The 19,964-nt window shown below is 40.3% G+C and overlaps 1 protein-coding gene across 3 annotated transcripts in view; it reads left to right on the top strand.

Annotated features, from left to right (window-relative positions):
- The window catches only part of ALK (ALK receptor tyrosine kinase), a 305,535-nt gene that overhangs the window by 206,851 nt on the left and 78,720 nt on the right, over positions 1-19,964 (top strand). The gene's annotated exons all lie outside the window — the stretch shown is intronic.

Below are 19,964 nucleotides of genomic sequence, written 5' to 3'. Positions count from 1 at the left end.
TTACTATTAATTGCTGCCACTTACTTCTTGTGATGTTTTAACTGCTTGGATTTATTAAAACAATCATAGGATTTGCTATTATCACTTGAGAAATGGGAAGGACAATGATGATTTACGGATAACCCAATGATTTTAAGCTGGTATTACTCCAGATTCAAAGATTTATGCAAACTGACTCCACTGTGTAAGTAGATGAGAGTCTCACTCTCCCTTTTTCTCTCCCTAATAAACACCAAAAGACTGCTAGCCTGTAACAGAGGACACGGAGATCCCTGATTTTGCAAAAGAGGGATAGTTTTGGTCTGAGTTCTGCTTTATATCCATGAAGTTCCCTGTTAGCTGTAGGAAGGTTTTGTTGGTTCAAATAGGACTGGTGTTTGGAGTTGTTAAGACCTGATTGTGCAACTTGACCCATGTTTGTTTGTGGAGAGTTGCAGTGGTCTTTGTGAAGAACTGAGAGACAGTGGGGAAGCTTAGAAAGCCAAAGCAGAAGAGGGAGATGATCGAGCAGAAAGGAAATGAGTCAGACTGAGTCAGCAAAAGAAGAGAAACATAGAATCCCAGAATGGTTTGGGTTGAAAGGCACCTTAAAGATCATCTAATTCCAACCCCCTTGCCATGGAGAGGGACACTTCCCACTAGGCCAGGTTGCTCAGAGCCCCATCCAGCCTGGCCTTGAACACTTCCATGGATGGAGCATCCACAGCTCCTCTGGGCAACCTGTGCCAGTGCCTCACCACAGTGAAGAATTTCTTCCTAATATCGGATCTGAACATCATCTCTCTCAGTTTGAAGCCATTCCCTCTTGTCCTGTCAGTACATACTCCTGAGAAAAGTTTCTGTCCACCTTTCTTGCAGGATCCCTGCAGAAAGAGGGAGAGATGGTGACAATTTGCTAACGCTGAAAACAAATGACAGGATATCAGGCAGGAATAATTGGTCTGGATGGTGGAAACGATTAAAAAGTTTGACCAGTTAGAAAGTGATTGGAAGAAACATTTACAATCCAATTAATTAACTAGGGCAATCAAGCTTAATCAGATAGTCACTCAATCAACCAGACTGAACTAAGTGGATAATCTGTTCAACCGGCAAAGAAACCAAGTGAGGGAAATGCACTGAATTGTCAAAATTTAATGAAATGCACAAGAATTAATCCATTAACATTTAAAATTATCAAAAGCAAAAATTAATATGTAGGATGCTCAGATGGAAACTAGTCCCTTTTGGTGGCACATCTCACCAGAGCCTCAGAGGCATTAATGAGCAAAATAGGTTTTGGAAGATGAAGAACAAGAATGAAGATAATGTGGCACAGTAAGGTAAGATGATATTCTGTGTTTGCTTGAAAATGAAATAATGCTAACAGCAAGAATCTTGGTTTTTCTAAAGCCTGCTTGTGTCACACATACAAATGGTGGGTACTGAGGTGGTCACCACTTCTCTGTAGTAGTGCAGTACATACAAGATTGGAAAAAAGGTGTAATTCTTCCTTTTTCTTCACAGGGTAGAGTCATTAAGGTTTTGGCTCAGGGCACTTCTGTACCTCAGGGCTTATCCTCTGAGAAGTTCAAGTCCATCTTGGTTTCTGTGTCTGAGAGGTCTCACTGTAAATCTGCCCCAGTCGTGCTATAAGACCCTGTCCAGCTCTTTTTGTCCTAAGCCTTCCTCTTCCTGGCTCAGGAGCCCTGCTGCCTTTGTCCTGCTGTTCTGTTTCTGCCAGGTCTACTGCAGTCAGCTTTCTGAGCAAACCAATTACTAAATCAACCCACAGACTTTTTGACAATCCTGCACTGTATCCAGCATGGGAGGGATGTGGCACCTTGGTGCCAACACTGAGGGATACAGTGAGATTCTCCAATAGAGCAGCTGAAACCAAAAAGCCTCAACTTTGCAATTCCAAGTCAAATTCATGGCCCATAAATAGAAATGACAGCTGAATAAAACTACTGCACTGGGGTTTTGTCCCCTGAAAAGTTTAAGAATCTTTAAAGGGAAGCTAAGCTTTCTCAAAAGCCGTGAATGCCCTTTTAACAAATGAAAGTCCTTTATGCTGTATTTGGAAATTCACAACCAGTGGCTGCCCATCAGAGTCTCAGGCAGTATCATTAAGCCTGTATGTTGCAATTCTTTTACTCTGAAGTTGCAAAAAACGTGGGGAGGGAGAGCAATGTTTAAAAGCTGCCAGGTGACTTTGGAGCACAAATTAATAGGAACCACACTCCTTAGTCCCCTCGGAGTTCTCAAAAATGCCATCATTACTGCCTGGCACTGAGACATGCCTTCCATCATGAGGATGAGAAGGGAGGCAGCTTTACCAAGTGCCTCCATAAATGAGGTGTACAGGGCTTTTATGAATTGAGCCTTTGAAAGCCCTGCTAGCAAGGCTTATTGATCCAGAAGTCACACATGGATGGCAAGATCTTAAATTGCAGTCAGTTTTTATTACATGAAAGAAATTTTAAGAACATACCTTTTCCCCTCCCTCCCTTTTTAAAATTACTGCCTGCTGAAGTTTTCTATAACTGGGAGGTTGCAAGCAATTAAATGAGTCAGCTGGATCCTGGGTCCAATTCCAAAAGTGTAATGTTCATGGAACATGATTGATGGAGTATCAGTGAATTTGTAAGCATAGGCAGAGGTTTGGATATGTTTTTTCAGATCTACAAGGAAATATAAATATAAATTAGTCAACTCTGTAAGAAACATTTATCATGTTCCAAAAATATCAGTGGTAGGTCTTTCATTTGATGTGAATACAGTGCAGCTCTTTGGATACCTAAAAACTTTGAGAGTTGAAAAGCAATCCATCTGGTTCTGTGAGATGATGGGTAGTGCCATACTGGGATCCAAGCTATTTTGGTGGAATTGGGTGCACTATAATCGAAAGTAAATGATCTCTTGGAAACTACAGAATATTCCTTGCACTTAAGCCTAAATGATGGACTGGATTTTTAAAACATCATTTAGACCTGTGAGCAACAACTACATAAATCCAGTGTTAAGTTATGCAGTACAATAACAAAACAAAACAAAAAAAAGAAAATTATGAAATTTCAAAATTTCTGTAATATGATCAGTGCTGCTATTGATTTCTAAAAAGACACAAAGACACTGTTGTCTCTTTAAGCACCTCATGGAATAACAGTGCATGTAGACATGTTCATGAATATCAATTAATGAAGCCATAACAAAAAGAAAGCAGTTGCTGTAAGACCAGAAACATTAAGTGCAAAGTTTTGGCAACAGTGTTAACTCAGCCCTCCTGTGTACTCTTGTTGTACACATCAGTAACAAAACAGTAGCAAAATGACTCACCTGTCTGCAAAAATTGCCAAGTGGCTTAGACAGCCAAGAAAAGGAAGTATTTCTTCCATGGGAGCTATTTCCCAAAGCAAAGGAAGTGAGTAACTGTGCAGTTACTTGTGAGGAGTTTCTGCCAGTGAAATTACTAAAGCACTTTGCGCGTCATCCCAATAATTGTTGGAGCCTCAACTGTTTGCATCAGCTTGGAGATCTGCCCCCACATATTTATCAAATATTATATTTATATATTTGTCCTTTTGAAAAAGGAGGAGCCAAACAAGAGGTTTGATAGAAACATTGCTGATTTGGACTTCAGTTACTTCATCATTGCTCATCTCTTCACAGCCAAGAGAAGAGTCAGGTTTAAGTTACAGCTGTTCTTTCACTGCACATAGAGGAGGCTGAAGCTGCCACAGGATTTGTAATTATACATCTTGCTGTGCTGTTATATAATTTTTTTTTAATTAACAACTGGTTAAGACAACTGAGAAATGGAAATAACCTTTTCTGTTGTATGTTGGAAAAGTTCAGTTCCAAGGGATGTTGTGCACTGCTCATGTTTGCACAGAGTTCTTTGCCATGGTCTTCCATGTTTATGGTGTTTATCTTCTCTTTTCTTCTAGCTTCATCTTTGGAGCACCTCTGGCTTTCTCTGTTCCCAGGTGAAATCAGGCAATTCCTCTCATTTGGACAAGCCTACTTCTGCTCTTTCCCTTTAGTCATAAAACATTCTTGCCTGTCTAATCTAATTACAAAACCTTTAGGGCAATTTTTATTCCATTATAAGTTTATATTGTAGTAAGTAGTCTTCATCTTAATTGTTGATTTGTAGAATGTGGACTAATTTGTGGCTTCATGCAGCTCCTTCAAATCATAATAAATGTGCTTCTTCTTGCTGGTTCTGTTCCTAGCAGTACCAGGCAGCAGCAGTAATGCATTACAGTTGTCTTTCTCAGAACAATTCTCCCTAGTTCGTATGACTTTTTTTGATTTTCAAGTAAACAGTGGGTTTCTTTCCTGGACAATTAAGCTAATTGCTTAAATGAAGCTAAAGTGTCATGACGAGGCAAATCCCACCAAATGTTAATCAGTCATGCAAAATAACTCTTCCTACAGTGCAAGCCCACCATGATACTGGTCTATAAACACTGCAGAGAAGTTTATTACGGTTTCCATTTATTCATCTTGCTATACCATCTCAAAACAGTAGTCTCAGATGTCATGAAGAAAGTTTCTTTTCCAGTTTACAGAGTCAAGCAATGGACTTGTCCCTTTCTCCCTATTTCTTTAACTTAATAGCATATAGATGACCTTTCTTTTAGCACCTCAACATTCTGCTGATGCTGCTTGCTTTTTTCAGTGTTTGAACAAAGGCCAGAAAATATTTTCAGTAGATAGAAGAAAAAAAAAAAAATTCCCCTAAACTCAACTTGCAAAGCTAATTCAGTTTGCAGTTCTCAGTCTAGACCTCAACTGAACTGTCAGGGAATAAAATCTGTATAATAAACCAGTCATCTAATTCACAATATCACAAGATTCAATCTCCCTAGGCAAGATTTAGTTCAGACATTCAGGTGCTTTGTTGTATGAAGTTAGACAAGATGGTATTCATCTTTTGTGACTTTAGTTATCTGAAAGTTAGGCATCATGTCAGAGCTGGTCTCTAGGGTCCCTCTGTAGTCAACAGAGAGAAAAAGAGGCACTTCAGAGGGCAATTCATTCCACCTTTAACATCATCGCATCATCAGAGTGTCAGAAAGGGGACAATGCTTTGCTTGAAGAATTGCTGTCTGGGATTTCTAACAGCACTATCCTTTTAAAGCCAGTGGGTGCTTTAATACCTGTAATCTAGAAGGTCTGCCCACCAATTTCTCACTTGTGAATGAATAGGGTCAGGCAAGGAATCTTTAACAAACAGATTCTCTATTGAACATTCTCAAGACTCACTGGTTACCACGCCAGATCAATCATTTTAAAGTAATTATTTTGCAGGAGTTTATTCAGAGTCTGTTAGAATAAACTCTGAAAGAAATTAAATGACTGTTGAGTGCAAGATTAATGTTGCTATCCAGGCATACTTTACAAAACCAGCATTGCCAAAACAGGCTTCCTTCATGCAGCTTTTACTGGGTGCTTCCAGTCAGACCGAGAAGCTTCTCTGCACTGGGAAACCTGTGTGAATTCAGCTCCATGCTTTTCAGCCTCTCTAGATATTTTATTAATGGGTCTACAAAAGAAGGCATATTTCTAAAAAAACCACAAACAGTTCTTTCTTTCACATTCAGGGAGGAACATTCAGATACAGAAGGGGTTTGTGAAGAGTGAAGTGGGTGTTGGGAGCAGCAGAGCTACAACCCGAGCCTTCTAATGGAGTCCTGTAGATCATATTTGAGACCCCAAATCAGGCTTTTTGCAAAATCTACTTAAATTGAGTTGCAATTGGAGATTGGATCCCATGCTGCTTCCCAAAGAGTGGTAATAGAAGATCCACATTAATTTTTCACTTACTTCCTTACCAGGAGGTGCAATTCCTTCTATTGCATTATCTTGTTTATTTTTATTACCCTTGTGAATGACTCTGTCACTTCTGTTTAAGCAGAAGCAGTAACTCAATCCCTTAATACAGCCTTAAACAACATTGCTTCTAAATGAGGTTAAGATCTATATTATATGCAGCATTTGTCTTGAACCTTAATTCAGCCTGCTTCTGAAAGGATATCTTGTTACATTCAGGAGTAAGTAATTTCAGATCCAGTTCCTGGTGATCATTGAGTTCTAGACTAAATTTCAACTGACAGGAATTCTTAGGCATGATGCACTGTTAAGATGCATGTCAGGGAATTTCTGTTCCATTATATTAATGTAATCAATGTTTCTTCTTTACCAGAAAAATTTAAATTCTCTTCAGTTTTTTACTGAAGAGAAAATTGTACCAGGTGTGATGTTCTTTGGGGCTTTTTGTTTCATGACCATTCTGTTTTAATACTATTTTTAAAAAATAGCTTTAATAATTTCCTGTACATAACCCAATCCTTTTATTTCCATCTTTGATTTAAAGAGAGGTCCCTCTTGTGCAGTTCTAAATTGAGAGACAATTTCCTCAGACTTTGAGCATACTTGCAGTTTCTTTTTTCCCATTCCCCTTGGTTTAGAAGCAGACTTGATCTGAATATTTCAGATAAAGACCAAGCTGTGTTTGAGTTTTCCCAAAGCTGCAAAGGTAAAGGGAGTTAGCAGCCTGATGTTCCACACTATGCCCTCTGAAAAAAGGAAAGAGAAGGGAAATACTCCCTCTTGCACAGGGTGCTTTGCACGGGCTAGTAAGAACATTATCATGTATCAGAATTATCTCTCATATTAAAATGATGGTTTTTAAAAGGGACTAGAGAACAGCCTTTCAGCAGGTCACATGAGTCTGGGAGATGCTTCAACACAGACCAGAGAGCAGCTGTCACTTGGAAATGAGAGAGGGTCACAAAAAATCCTTGGGTAGGTAAGAATTGCTGTACTGGTGTCACCTGTCTGACTTTGCCTGAAATAAATTAGGGAGTAGTTGCACATGCTGCCTGATCAGCGGATCAGGAGGGAAAGCAGTGGTGAACAGATGGAGGCAATAACCTCTCCTGCCAATGCAGCTGGGGAAGGATGCCTACCTGCAAACCAGAGGGACTCACCTGTTCCACAGCTACAAATAACTCCAGCATCTCACCAGAGTCTGCTTTAACTCATTAGTGCTGACAGCTGTGAGCTGAAGTGGTGTTGCTAAGGCTGGAGCCTTGCACTGCCAGGAACTTTGGATGCTCTCACCTTGTGAATTTGTGACAATGCAGCTGAAAGTACTTGGAGGTCTGTTGACTCACAGTGAGCAACACCCAGAGAAAAGCACAAGAGACCGACTCTGCCTTGTTTGCAGTGTTTGGGCCAAATACTCACATCTTCTGGGGCAATTCTTGCTGCAATTTCTTCAAGAAGGAGCTCTGTATTTTACCAAGTCTGTAAGACTCAGAGATGGGTGTTTCATCAGAGTATCATTTTTGAGAAATACATTGTGTTTGTAAAGCAGCATCTCTCTACCTTCAAGTGTGTGCATCCACTTAAAAGATATTTGGGTCCAGACTTGGTGCTGTTAGGTTTATTTTGCTGTTTTCCACCACAATGAAAAGTAATTTCCACTTGGATTTTGGAAATCTGAGCAGTATCAAGTAACTTTGATCAGAAATTGGAAGTGTCTTTTCATCATCTCATCCTAAAACTGTAACAGATATTCAGTGCTTCATCTACAGAAAATTTAATAACTTAGCCAGCATCAAAAATTGTTTGACACCAAATATGCATTGCTGAGTGAAAGTAGTGATTTACAACATTGCATGAGAGATGTTAGTATCTAATTTACTGCATTAATCAGTGAATGCCAGATCATTTTGCAGATTGCATGTAGATCAGTTTAATCTGTCATCTTAATTGTCAGTGAATTTTTTAATGTTGAGTTTACTTTAACTGTTTTTCACGCTGTTCCTCACTGAGATGGAAATAGCAGTGTAATAACTCTCCAGTGCCCACGTGAGAATATTCAGGCCTCATGGCTGGTTTTGTGGTGCTTTCCACATCCGAGGTTCCCTCAGCCAAACCTGAGTTTTGCTGACATTTCCGTGGCTTGATGTGTGCCAAATGGAGAGTGCATTGTCAGCCCCAATATGGTAAAAAGTTGTGTCTTTGGTGCTCTGAGTGAGGAGATTTCAGGGGACAGGACAGAGCTGAAGTGACCCAGGGCTCTCTCAGACATGCTGCACTGGCATGTGGCAGTGGCTCCAGTGATTCTGTCACCCTGTGCTCGTGACCAGCATTTGGTGACACGTTCGGCGTCACCTTCCACTTGAGAACTTCCATGGTCTTACATGGGGTGAGCAGCATGCTTATATATACATATATAATTTTTATAATAAATATATTCTATAATATATATATAACTTTATTTTATATTTATATTATAATTTTCTAATATATATTCTATTATTTTCATTATATTTGTCTATTCTTGTTAAAAAAGCAACCTGGAGGGACAAAGCTATTCCAAGTGAAAACTTAGTATGTGTCTCAGCAAAGCAAAACCAAAAAAAAATTAATGGAAGAAAACAAGTTTTCACACCTTCTCCCTGGATTCAAGGAGGTTTTTTATTGGAAAATATGTTAAAAGGCATAAAGAAAGCATGAAATATATGAACTGAAAAAAATTTTGAACAATAGCAAGTCTCCTGAAGCTAACCAGTGTTTTATTTCAAGTCAAATATAATCTTTTGAAGTACTGCTGAGCAAACATTTTCCTCTACAGGAGACGTTTTCATTTTAGATAGCTCTTAAAAATGAGATTTTTTTTTCTGTGAAAAAAATTTGCTATTCTAAAAAGTAGCAAGGCCATATATTCCCCTCAAAATGGTTTTTTAGGGGTTTTTTTCTGTCGCAGCAAAAACAGACTTATCCAAGATCTTTGTCAAGCAAAGAGGCTCATCCAAGGTCACAACAGAAGGGCCATTTTGGAAATCCTGACCATCAGATTCCTGGCTGGACAGGCAGCATTTCTGGAGGTCATTTGCTAGCAGTGCAAGGCCCCTGCACACACAGAGGGAGTCTGGTTTTGAGGACCCCAAGAAAGGATTCTGGACTGCTGTGTTGGAGCTGTTTTGTGCTCAGTTTTTGATTATTTAATTCTTTCTTCATTTCACTGAGTACTGGGGAAAGGATACCAGGCTTTTTATTTCCAAGAATACCCAGAATGACTGATAACTTGGATTTGGCACCCTGTCTTTGCCATGTCTCAGTTCCCTGAGCTGCCCTCCTCCTCTGCTTGAACAGAGAGTGTGGCTGCTGCTGCTGTGAGCCCAGAGACCTCTGAGCTTTCTGACCCTGTCACCACCCATGGGACCTTGGACCATTGATTTTATCCACATTAGATGCTAGGGCAAGGCACTTTCATCATCTTTGTGATACCTCATTGACAGACTGTTTAAAATTATATTGCTCACTAAAAAGCAGCAGTAATGACCTGTGGGATGGGAAGGAAGGGCATGGTCCAAGTGGAGCTGAGAGCCTTTGCTGTAAGTGCAGCTGCACAAGAGTCCTGCTGCTGTCTCTCAAGAGATCCTGGAAAAGGAGGCAAGGCATTTTTCCTGGGGGAAGGAGGGGGCAGTCCATTTTGTTGCTGGTATTTCAGTAAATTTTCTGTATGAAGATTCCCTGTGTCCTACGGGTTGCCTTCCTGGCTCTGAGATACTGCAGTGCTGTAAGCCAGTGACATTCTTTATGGTGGTGAACTGCATCCACATCCCATTAAGTTAAAGCCCTGGGAGAGCTGGAAGTCAGGTATTTTAACTATTCTCTTTGTGAAAAATATATAGTGGACATATAAAACCTTTGCACCCAGTATAACTTTACTATAGCACCATGGGCAGCTTAAGGTGAATGGAAGTGCAAACACAGTGACCGCTGGGGCAGAGTAGGAAACAGGAGGAGTGTCTGTCCCCTAAGATGGCTGCCCCTGTCCAGACAGCCCCTGCCAGAGGGAATTCCCAATGAAATGTGTACAAAAATTTCTGTCAATGATTCCTTGGGCTTTTAAATTGATACTTCAAGATCAAATGTAGACACATGCAAAGTAGCTTTGAGGTCTCCCCTAGTCTATTTGATGGCCAAAAGAAAGTTTGGTGGTTCTTTTTTGATTATTTAGTGCATTTGTGCACTTTGTACTGTCAAGTGAGTCCTGTCCAATACAGCTTGTTTACTGTAACCCTCTCCTAAACTGGTGGTGTTTTTTACCAATACCTTCTTTGAAAAAGCACCATGATCCTGCAGGTGTTTGGTGGAGTGTACACATAATTTCATTGCTTCTTGTAGCTGGTAAATTGTTTATATTTCTCTTTTTTTAAATCCTGGTACACCTAATTATTTTTTGATTGCCAGTCATTTGGAATTCTGTGCATGTGTGGCTGGGTATTTGAAGGTACTCTACTACCCCTGCCTGCCACAAGACCAGAATAACCCCATTTACTTTGCTGTGGGGCTACTATTTCATATTCTCTTTTTGTAATTTGTTTTTTTACCAGAATGTTTGTTTGCTAGGACTTGATGAAGAGCTGTGTTTCTTCCTGATTCTTTATTTTGTATAATGAATTGTTGAACAGTTGTAAAGGATTTGCCTGCCAGGAAGAGATACATTTGCATTTTATAAATAGATTTATCTAAAGTGAACAAGGTGTTATGGTTTGCTGAAACCTACCCAACTGGGAGGAGCATTTTACATAATAACAGCAGTAGCAAGTTTGTGAAAATTTAATACTACTGCTGACAGTAATTAAGTGATTAATTAATGGCCAACTGAATAAGTGAGCAAAATGGGGGCAAAATTGTTGGAAAAATCTTGAAGGTGAGCTTGCACTAAACAGAAAGTTTATTGACAAAGAGGATATAAAGGGATATTTTGGGTAGACATACACTTTATGGTAGCAAATTTAAAGATGAGAGCTGCTAAGAAAATGACTGCTCGAAGTAATTGTATGAAATCTCCTGAGAGTTGATTGCACAATTTATTCATTGAAGGGCAAAGGTTTTAGAGAAAACCTAGAGTCAGAGAGGGAGGGAGAAGTCATGATCTGTCTCCTTGATCTGTCTTTACTCATAGCAACAGTTTGTTAAAATTCCTATCACTGCATTTAAAATGAGTTCAAGAGCCATTTTAATATTATGTAACTATTCCATTTTTAGTTTAACTACTCTACTCCTGCTGGCAGCCCACAGGCACCTCAACCTCGGGGCATGGTTATTCTCTGTACTGATACTGGTCAACTCTTGCAATCCTCTCTGCATCTCCTTATACTTTTGGAAAGTGATCTCATGTGGAAAGCATTAATCAAAGAGTCTGTCAGCATGCCACAAAAGAGTAAAGAGTCTGCCTAAAACCAGGGTGGTAATGTTGGAATTGTAGCGTTACCATTTTTTCTATTTTTCCCTGATATCTTCAGTATGTACCTTCGCTTACACAGAGCTACTCACTTTGTTATTCACTGACATCTCTTTTTTTTCAGTAATTGTTCCCAATTTTCCTAAGTTTCATGCACATTCAAAGATGAATAGAGGTCCTCAGGCAGAGATGTGGACTCTAGGCAGGAGTCTTCAGGCTTTTTTTGATGTTGTGGGCCACTGACCTTCAGCAGTTTTGCTCCTGGGATAATGCCATTGAAGCGTAGCAGGGCCTTGGAGCACAGCCTGGGACACAGGCACACAGGGCTGTGCTGGCCCTCTGTCCCTCTGGACTGGCTTCAGAGCACGGAGATGTTGGCAGTTGTTGGTGCATCCAGCTGGAAGAGTCACCCCTGACTCACTGCACCCATGATTTCTGGTGCTCAGCCATGTGTGGAGATGGGGGGACACCAAGAATTTCCTTCTCCCTCCCCAGAACTAAAAGCTGGGAGCATCCATGCCCGTGGAGTTCCTCCCTGTGGTGAACCTGTTGTGTGCAGCCACTGCTCTCCCTCACAGCAAGAGTTCAGGTGCAATTTCATTTTGCCCATTCTTTGTGGGTTTGAGGTATTGTTGCTCACTTTTCAAACAGAGTGGAAATCAGCTGCTTGATGACAACTTGTTGCTTTCCCACAACTGCAGAAGTTGGCACAGTGGAAAGGTGCACAGCAGGAAACTTGCTTCTCCAAGCAAGCTTCTGCTTCTACCTGGAGCAACAATTGCTCTTCCACTGTGGGGCCACTGCTTTGCACAGTGGGGGATTGGCTGTGGTGTGGGGATGAGTCCCTGCCCTCTGCTGAGGGACCCCATGTGCACGCTCAGGGCTGTGCTGATTTGTGATATTCCACCTGCCACCCCCAGCAACCCATCTGTACTAAGGCCAAAAACCTTAATGCTGCTGACCGCTAAAGCAGAGAGACCACTTAAAACACTTACAGAAAGAGAACTGCATTTTAGGAATGAAAAATCTTATTCCTATCTAAAATGCTGTTTGAATACAGTTAAGCTTCATATCTTTATTTGTGTTTGTCATGACATATGAATATACCTCTCTTGTTAACTGGATTGGCAATGCTAAAGGAGAGCTTGCTGAGATTCTGCAATTGCATGATTAAGGAAGAGGTTATATCTTACCTGTGTGGAATCAGCTCTTGATGAACAATGAAAATATTCTTCAGTCTCTTCTTTTTACTTGAATCTGGACATCTTGTCCAGCTGGTACAGGAAGCAGCAGGAGTCAGAGAGATTGTGTGGTTTGGGCAATTTACAGGCTCATTTAGGTGATTGAAATTGGTTGACAAGTACCTCAGTTTGATCATCTTTAAAATGTTATTGATGTTCGAGGTCTTCTTGCTGGGCTGCTTTTAAGAACCAAGAATTGAAAAAAATCTGCTGTGTATAGTGTCAGTGTTGGTTGTGCTTGGAACTGCAGAACTGGAAGAGGCAAAGATAACACTTACTTTAATAATTCAAAATGGATTTGAACTAAGCCTCCTAAGAAGCAAAAGGTGGAAAATGACATGTATTTCCTATCTAATCAGCTCTTACAGTTTCCCCAGAAAGCACACATGAGGTTTGGAAGGACAATTTTCATGTCTTTTCTCCAGCAGCCTTGTTTTATTTCACATTCAGTTCCATGTTTGATGCTGAGGTAGGACCTGTGCTAAATCTGCTCCTGTTGTCTGTAAATAGGCTTAGAGATCTTTACCACCTCATGGTTTTGTCAGCATTCATTTTTCAGTGAGCCAGCAATCAGTCTGCTGGTGTTTCCCATGGAAAAGATTGTTCCCTGGTAAGAGCTGTTCTCTAAGCCTGTTCAGGCCCAGAAAATTCTGATGGGAATAGCAGAGGCTAATAATAGATATTACACCTTTTTATTTTCCCTCTACAAAGTATGAATTTTGAAAAATCCCCAAGAGATCACAGAAAAGGGGGTTTTGGTTTTGTTTTTGAGGGGATTTTTTGGTTTTTTTTTCTTTTAACCAGCTGCTTACTGTTACAAATATATGGTATTCACTTGTTGTAGGAGAAACATGAAACCTAGGGGAGAAGGTTTTCTGTTGGTGTTTTTTAATCTCACAAAAATGCAGCAGTACCTAGAAAGATGGAATTGTATCTGAGAGAAAAGATAAACAGCAAATACAGTCTAAACTGAAACAAGGGCAAGGAAAAGCAACCAAAAGAAATGAGATATGGGATTTTAATAAAATTACTATATCCCACTGGATTATTCTAAATCAGAATGTTCATATTTATGGATGAAAGCTTCAAAGATCTACTGTGTTTGATGAAATTTAAAAAGGTCCAATGACTGTGTATGCACAGTATTTCATACAATATGTATTCTCTGTCTCTTTTGGCCCTTTTCAATTCAGTAGATGCCACAGAATATGTAGGTATCACTGTAGGATGGAAATCACACTTTCATTATAAAGTTCAGTGCTGCTGTTTACTTGTTTACTATTAATTTTTGGATGTGCAGTTGGAGCTGCTTATTGACTGGTAACAAAACACCAGAAAAATATGTATGTTACCAGAGCCCTAGCAAAAAAAGCCAAAAGAAGCAGCTATATTTTGTGCAGGATTTAGTTCTAGGGGAAAACATTATCATGTAATTTACTGCACTTAACAATTTTGGTGAAGACCCTCAGCCAACTTTCCTAATTGAAAATTGAGAGAGTGTGAAATCCATCCAACTTTCTCTTTCCACATTCTTATTTCATTATAGTTTTTAAAGGAAGCTATTTTTCTCTGTAAATGCAGGGAATATGCATCACACCAACACTATTGTTGGAAAGTCATTCAGTCGAAAGGTAGGAAAAGGAACTTGACCTGGTCAAAAACATTTCTGAGAGAACACATAAGGCCTGGATAGTCTGAAGGCTGCACAGCTCTGGAGAGAGTTCTTGCTGCTGAAAATGTGGCAGTGAGCAAGTGCCAGCTCCTCAGGTGTGCTGAGAGCTCTCTTCTGTGTAAGCAATCCTGCTGGCATTAGGCAATGCTGAAGGAGCAGATGTTTGAAATTTGTGTACTAAACACAGCATCCTTACTTTGAGGCAGCAGAGAGAGAAAGCACATTAAAACTGAGCTGGATGAATTATTGGCATGAGCGTGTTCCAAACCAGTAAGTTCCCTCTTGAGTTTCCTGTCCAGCATTTTATTTTTGTCTTAATTCAAGTGTTTTCAAATTTCTGGGGTTTATGACAGCATTACTCATGCGTTGAAACCCCTAAAGTCAGTTTTCTAACCTAGAATTGATTTGAATTTTTTGCTCTGTGAGAACTTTGGGTATTTTTATTTTCTGGTTAGATACATTTTGAAATGTTGACAATGTCTTTGAGACAAAAATTCTGTCTCTAAGTTTTCTCTTCTTGTAGTAGCTCACTGTGGGAATGCTGCACCCTTAGTCTGCAGGGCAGGGGGTGCTCTCTCAATGGGAATTTATTTCCTGCCCTCTGTCCTGCCTTCATCAAAGGTGTGTTCATTTTATACTGTAAATTATTCAAACTGCACTGTGAAGACAGAGTAAATAATTTCCTTACGGGTTTTTTTATGCCTGTTATCATAGCATCTCAGTTCCTTACAAACGTTAATGAAATGAACATCACAGAGCTCTTGTGAGGAGTTTATTCCCATTTATGTTTAGGAAGTGAAGCAAGAAGATTAAAGGCAGTTTATGTAACTGGAAAAATGGGAGAGCTTTCAGGCATTTACAAACACTGGCTGTTTTTTCTGCCTGTAGCAGGCAGTCTAATAAAAAAGAGAATATTTCCTCCTACAAGTGCATCCTTAGGCAATGATAGTAACAGTAACAATGTTGTTGCAAATATTAAAGACAGGAATTATGAAGTATTGACCAACTTTGACTTCCTGGTGTGAGAAACATGTAATCCAGTCTTTTTTCCAAAGCATTTTTGAGGACAATGTGTTTTCCAAGTATGTCTCTCACTGGTCTCATTTGCAGCTGCAGCTACTCGGGTTCCTTGCTGATCTGGATACAAGTGTCCTGGGGTGGGCGGCTGGAAAATGAGAGCAGTGTAGCTTGCTGTGAAAGTTGTGATTTATGTGATCTGCCCTGTATCATGTGGAGTTCAATGGCCGTTTGCCAAGGATGGCTTCGGTCCCCTCAGACATTAACTTATCTTTCACTTCTCTCACTTTCTTTCCTCCTTTATTTCATAGCTCCCAACTTCTCTAATGGTGAAAGCATGGGCATTAGTAACTTGTATCAATAGCAAATTTACTTTGTCCTGGAATATGGCTATCCTCAGCACAAAGGGAGCCAGCAGCCTTTGAATGTCTGTGCTGCTGGAGGACAGGAGATAAAAGAGTGAGGAAATATGTAGCCATCAGAAATGGCAAGTCATGGAAAAATCAATAATCTGAAACCCCCCCAAATTCTCACTATCCTTTTATAGCTAGACAGCAGCTCTTCTGTTTTCATACAATTTTCAATATGCCAAGTAATGTTTTTGTAAATATCTGAGTCAAAGCTTTGAACTCAAGCCAAAGGAGGGGCAGGAGAAATTGAGAAGTTAATGACAAATACTTGTAACAGACACACATCATCAACAAGGTTGTACAATCCCAGATTTTTAATGACATTTAGCGGAGGCACCAAGCTTCAGCACTAGCCCATTGGAAAACATTTTTTAAGAAATGTAATCAAATAGTAGGAAACTTTCTGTTTTGAGAGGTAAACACATAGGGTTAGATAAACATGGGTAGGTATTTTTTGCTACATGTATGCAATTAAAAATGGAAATTTTTCACATTGTGGGCATATAGGGTCTTGCCTTGAGAACCACTGAAATAAACTCAATTCTGTACAATGAGGCTCCTCAAGGATAGCCCAGAGAGAAGCTGCTTGCTGGTAAAATGTGGCAAGGCTGTACATTTATCCCAGGTCTTTGGAATTTTTGCAGAGTACAAATGAGACAATTTTTAAACCACAACCAAGTATTGTCGTATTAAGCTCTTCTGTTTTAGTGTGTCCTCAGCAGGAGTGCTTCACCTGACTGTGTTTGTCCCAAAAGCTTTTGGTAGGATTAAAAATTATGGTCTAAGAAGTTGAATGTAGCATGTGAAGGTATAATTATGTTCAGCTTCATTAAACCCTGCATGATAATTAGGAGCATAGCCAGTTTGTCAGATAAGAGATATTTTTGTGGATGCCTGCAAGAATTTCTTCTCCATCCCACCTGGGCAGGTGTGGTGGCAGGAAGACAAAGTTTCCCCTTTTGCAATGATCAAATACCTCACTCTTTCTGGCCAGATTCCTCAGAGACAGACTCACCAGAGCTGGCCAGCACACTGTGATTCCTCCACTGGTCAAGGGACAGGGAAGGAGAGAAGAGGAAACCCAAGTCAGAGAAAATCTGTTGAGAATTGAAATATGTCCCCCTGGGTCTCACAGTGCGAGCAGAGAGTTGCTGGTCCTGCATAAGAAAAGCCACATGATTTTCCTCTTTCCATCCTGATAGCGGAAATGGAAAGCAAGTCCAAAAGCCTGGGCAGGAAAGATCCCAGGCTGTCATTTGTCTCCAGGCTCTGGTACTGGATTTGAACACTGCCAGGGCTGGACTGTGTTGAGAAGCAGGACCTGTGAGGTACAAAGTCAGCTCTTGTTCCCCAAGGAGTTGTTTCTACTTTTCTACTTTCAATTTAGAATCTGAAATGCCATTTATTTAATGCTGCTGTTTAAGTAATGATTTATAAGCCTCCAAGCCAGCCGTGGTACAGCTTAATTACTGCTGTAATTTATGGATGCCACTGGCTACATAAACACTGCTGTAAATATAAAGGATGTCTCCCACAAATTTTACTCTGATGCTTATTTGACACCATTCATTTTCCTTTCCCAACACGTCTTCTGTGTGTGAGTTGAGGCCACTTCAACAATCCAGGTCATTCTGGTTCACTTTGCCAGGAGTAATTGGGTCTGGGAACTGAAAAGATCAAACGTCTGTTTTTCTTGCAAAGTATTTTAATTAAAATTTGAGTTTCCTTGAGCTTGGATGCAAACATCTGCATTAAGTGGCCCATTAAAAGGATTATTTGTATTTGGGCTTTTTTTGGTTATCTATTTGTTTTACTAGTTAATCATCTCCTTTCTCCAATTCATTTTGCCTTTGTGCTCACAGTAAGCAAGCAAACAAGATGGGAATAAATCATGCACTGTAACAGAGCCCAGCCATTCCCCAGGCTGCAGCTTTGCTATTTGTGTTCTCTAACCTATACAAGGAGCACGTATATATTGGTCTAATGCAAATCTGAGCTAATTCAAGCCCTGTCTCCAAAGAGATGAATGAGCATGTAAATCTGCTGCTTTGTTTTGGAGGAATAGCTCCTGGAATTGCCTGATTCCCAGTTGCAACTGACATATTTCAAATACTACAGTCAGTTGGCTTAGGGAGATTTGTGCCCCTGGGCTGCAACAAAAAACACCTGGGAAGACAAGTAGGTTCTCTTGAATGCCTTGGTTCCATTATAATTAGTGTTAATGCAGTTGTGTGCTTGGAAAAGTGAGTGCCTTTAAAAAGTTACAATTAATTGAGTAAACAGAACAAGCCCATTGCCTACAATTACCACTCCTCTGAATCTCTGTGTATCTCTGCAGCTGCTGAAGTAAAACACGGACATTGCTGAAAAGATTGCAGATAAACTGAGTGGGACATGAAAGCTGGTACTAAACATGGGCTTCAAAACCATCTGTGGGCTAATTCAGAGAGACAAGAGCACTTCTGAATTTCAGTAGAACTTAAGGATCTTTTTAAGAGTGTCATGATGTTGCTGACTCGTGGAAGTGCTCTCCTAACTTTTCTTTGGGTGGTACTTCCAACAACTGAGTGTTATTCAGGCTCACTGCATGCCTCTAGGAGAAGGGATCACCTCCTGAGTTACCAGGGTCCCTTCTCACAGCTTTGTAGTGCCCACTTGCACATTTCCTGAGCCCCACAGGTCTGGCTTGTGGCACATGAAGAGTTTTGCACTCACATAGGGAAGGCTCTCAGCAGTAACTCTGAGGGTGCATTTTTTTGTAGGAAGTTCAGCAAAGCCAAGGAAGATGCCATCTCACGGCCTTAAACCCTCACCAAGGAGCCCACAGATATTGTCAGCAGCCAGCTCCACGTTACTTGGGCTATATTTCCTGCAAAGCTTCTCCTCTGTAGTCATGCCTTGACCCAGACTGGAATACAAGGGCATTGTACAGCCTGTATGTGGCAAGCCAGAATTGCTCTAAGGAAGGGGAAAAAATCGACCTGACAATAGCACAGAGTACCCTTTTGAGGATCTATCGTCCTTTATTAATAAAGTTTGGCATGTATTCCCCCCACTCCTGAATGATTTGCACCATAAAATAAGCTGGAAGAGATATAGTGGTTGTTTTCCTACATGGTTCATTAATTTTTAGTTTTGGCAGGCAATATAAATAAAAATATCAAGTGCACATCTAATTGAATCACCAGTGATTTCCAACTCCCTGTAGTACCAGAGTACATGATGTAGCTGCACTGTTGAGTGAGCATGGATGAGTTGGGCAAACAATGGCTCACTCTGCCCAGAGGCTTTGGTTTAATCTGGAGCATTTATCCATTTAATATGAGACAGAGCAGTTATTGCTGCAGTGGGGAATTCACAGATCTCTTTGTTCTGTCAGGCTTGTCTTCCAGCAGTGACTGGAAATGTGTCTTGGCACATTCAGGAAGGTGTCAGTGAACTGCACCCACACTCAGATTTTTGTGGAACTCTGGCATTTCTCAAGCTTAGACTCCTCCAAACACACTGACTTCAAGATGTAACTGAATTAATTCCTGCCTCCTTCATGTGTCTGATCTAGAGCATGGACCTCTTTAAAAAAAAAAGATTATAAAAAGAGCTTTGTCCCAAGTATCATCTCAAAGGACTTGGGATGAGAGAGTTCCTACAGTAAGGAAAATTATACCTGTCAGGCTACTTGATATCTGACTTCTCAGCTGTCAGGGGAATCAAGTGCCTCCAGAAAAGGATGGTTCTTAAAGAAAATTGCTTGGGATCATTTCTGAGTGGATGATATTGACCTCTAATTGTAATGTTTGATGACCTCATTTCATGAGAGTTGTCTCCTTTGCACACTGCTGGATGTCTTTTGCTGCTTAGCACAGGTAAAATGAGCTCTTGACTTCTGTCTCTTGGTGGATATAGGCTGCTGTGGGCTCAAGGGAGTGCAGGAGTAGGCATAGAAGAGAAAGAAAAGTACAAGTAGAGGATGAACTGTTTTCTCTCCTGCAGGGAATACGACAACACAATACACCCGAAGTAAAGGTAACGCATGTTGCCAAAAGAGCATGATGAAAGTTTGTGCTCTTTCTAAATCCTGTAGCCATGTTTACTCCTGAGCTAGACAAAGAGGATATCAGCTTTCAGGACTGTCAGTGCAGCAGTAAATTCACACACAATTAAAAACCTATCATGTGTATTGTGTTGTTCTTGATAAGTAACAGAGCAGGACGCAGGATTTAAGTCCTCCCGAGGTCAAAGCTGCCTTCCACATTATAGCACCAGAAAGGCCTGAGGAACTGAAATTCTCTATTTTGTGGACTATTAGACATTTGACAAGATTAAATAGGTCAAAAAAATTAGCAAGTAAGTATTGAATTGAGAAGATT

The sequence above is a fragment of the Zonotrichia albicollis genome, chromosome 3, assembly GCF_047830755.1.
Source record: "Zonotrichia albicollis isolate bZonAlb1 chromosome 3, bZonAlb1.hap1, whole genome shotgun sequence".
NCBI lineage: Eukaryota > Metazoa > Chordata > Aves > Passeriformes > Passerellidae > Zonotrichia > Zonotrichia albicollis.
This window is presented reverse-complemented; position numbering and strand designations above follow the sequence as displayed.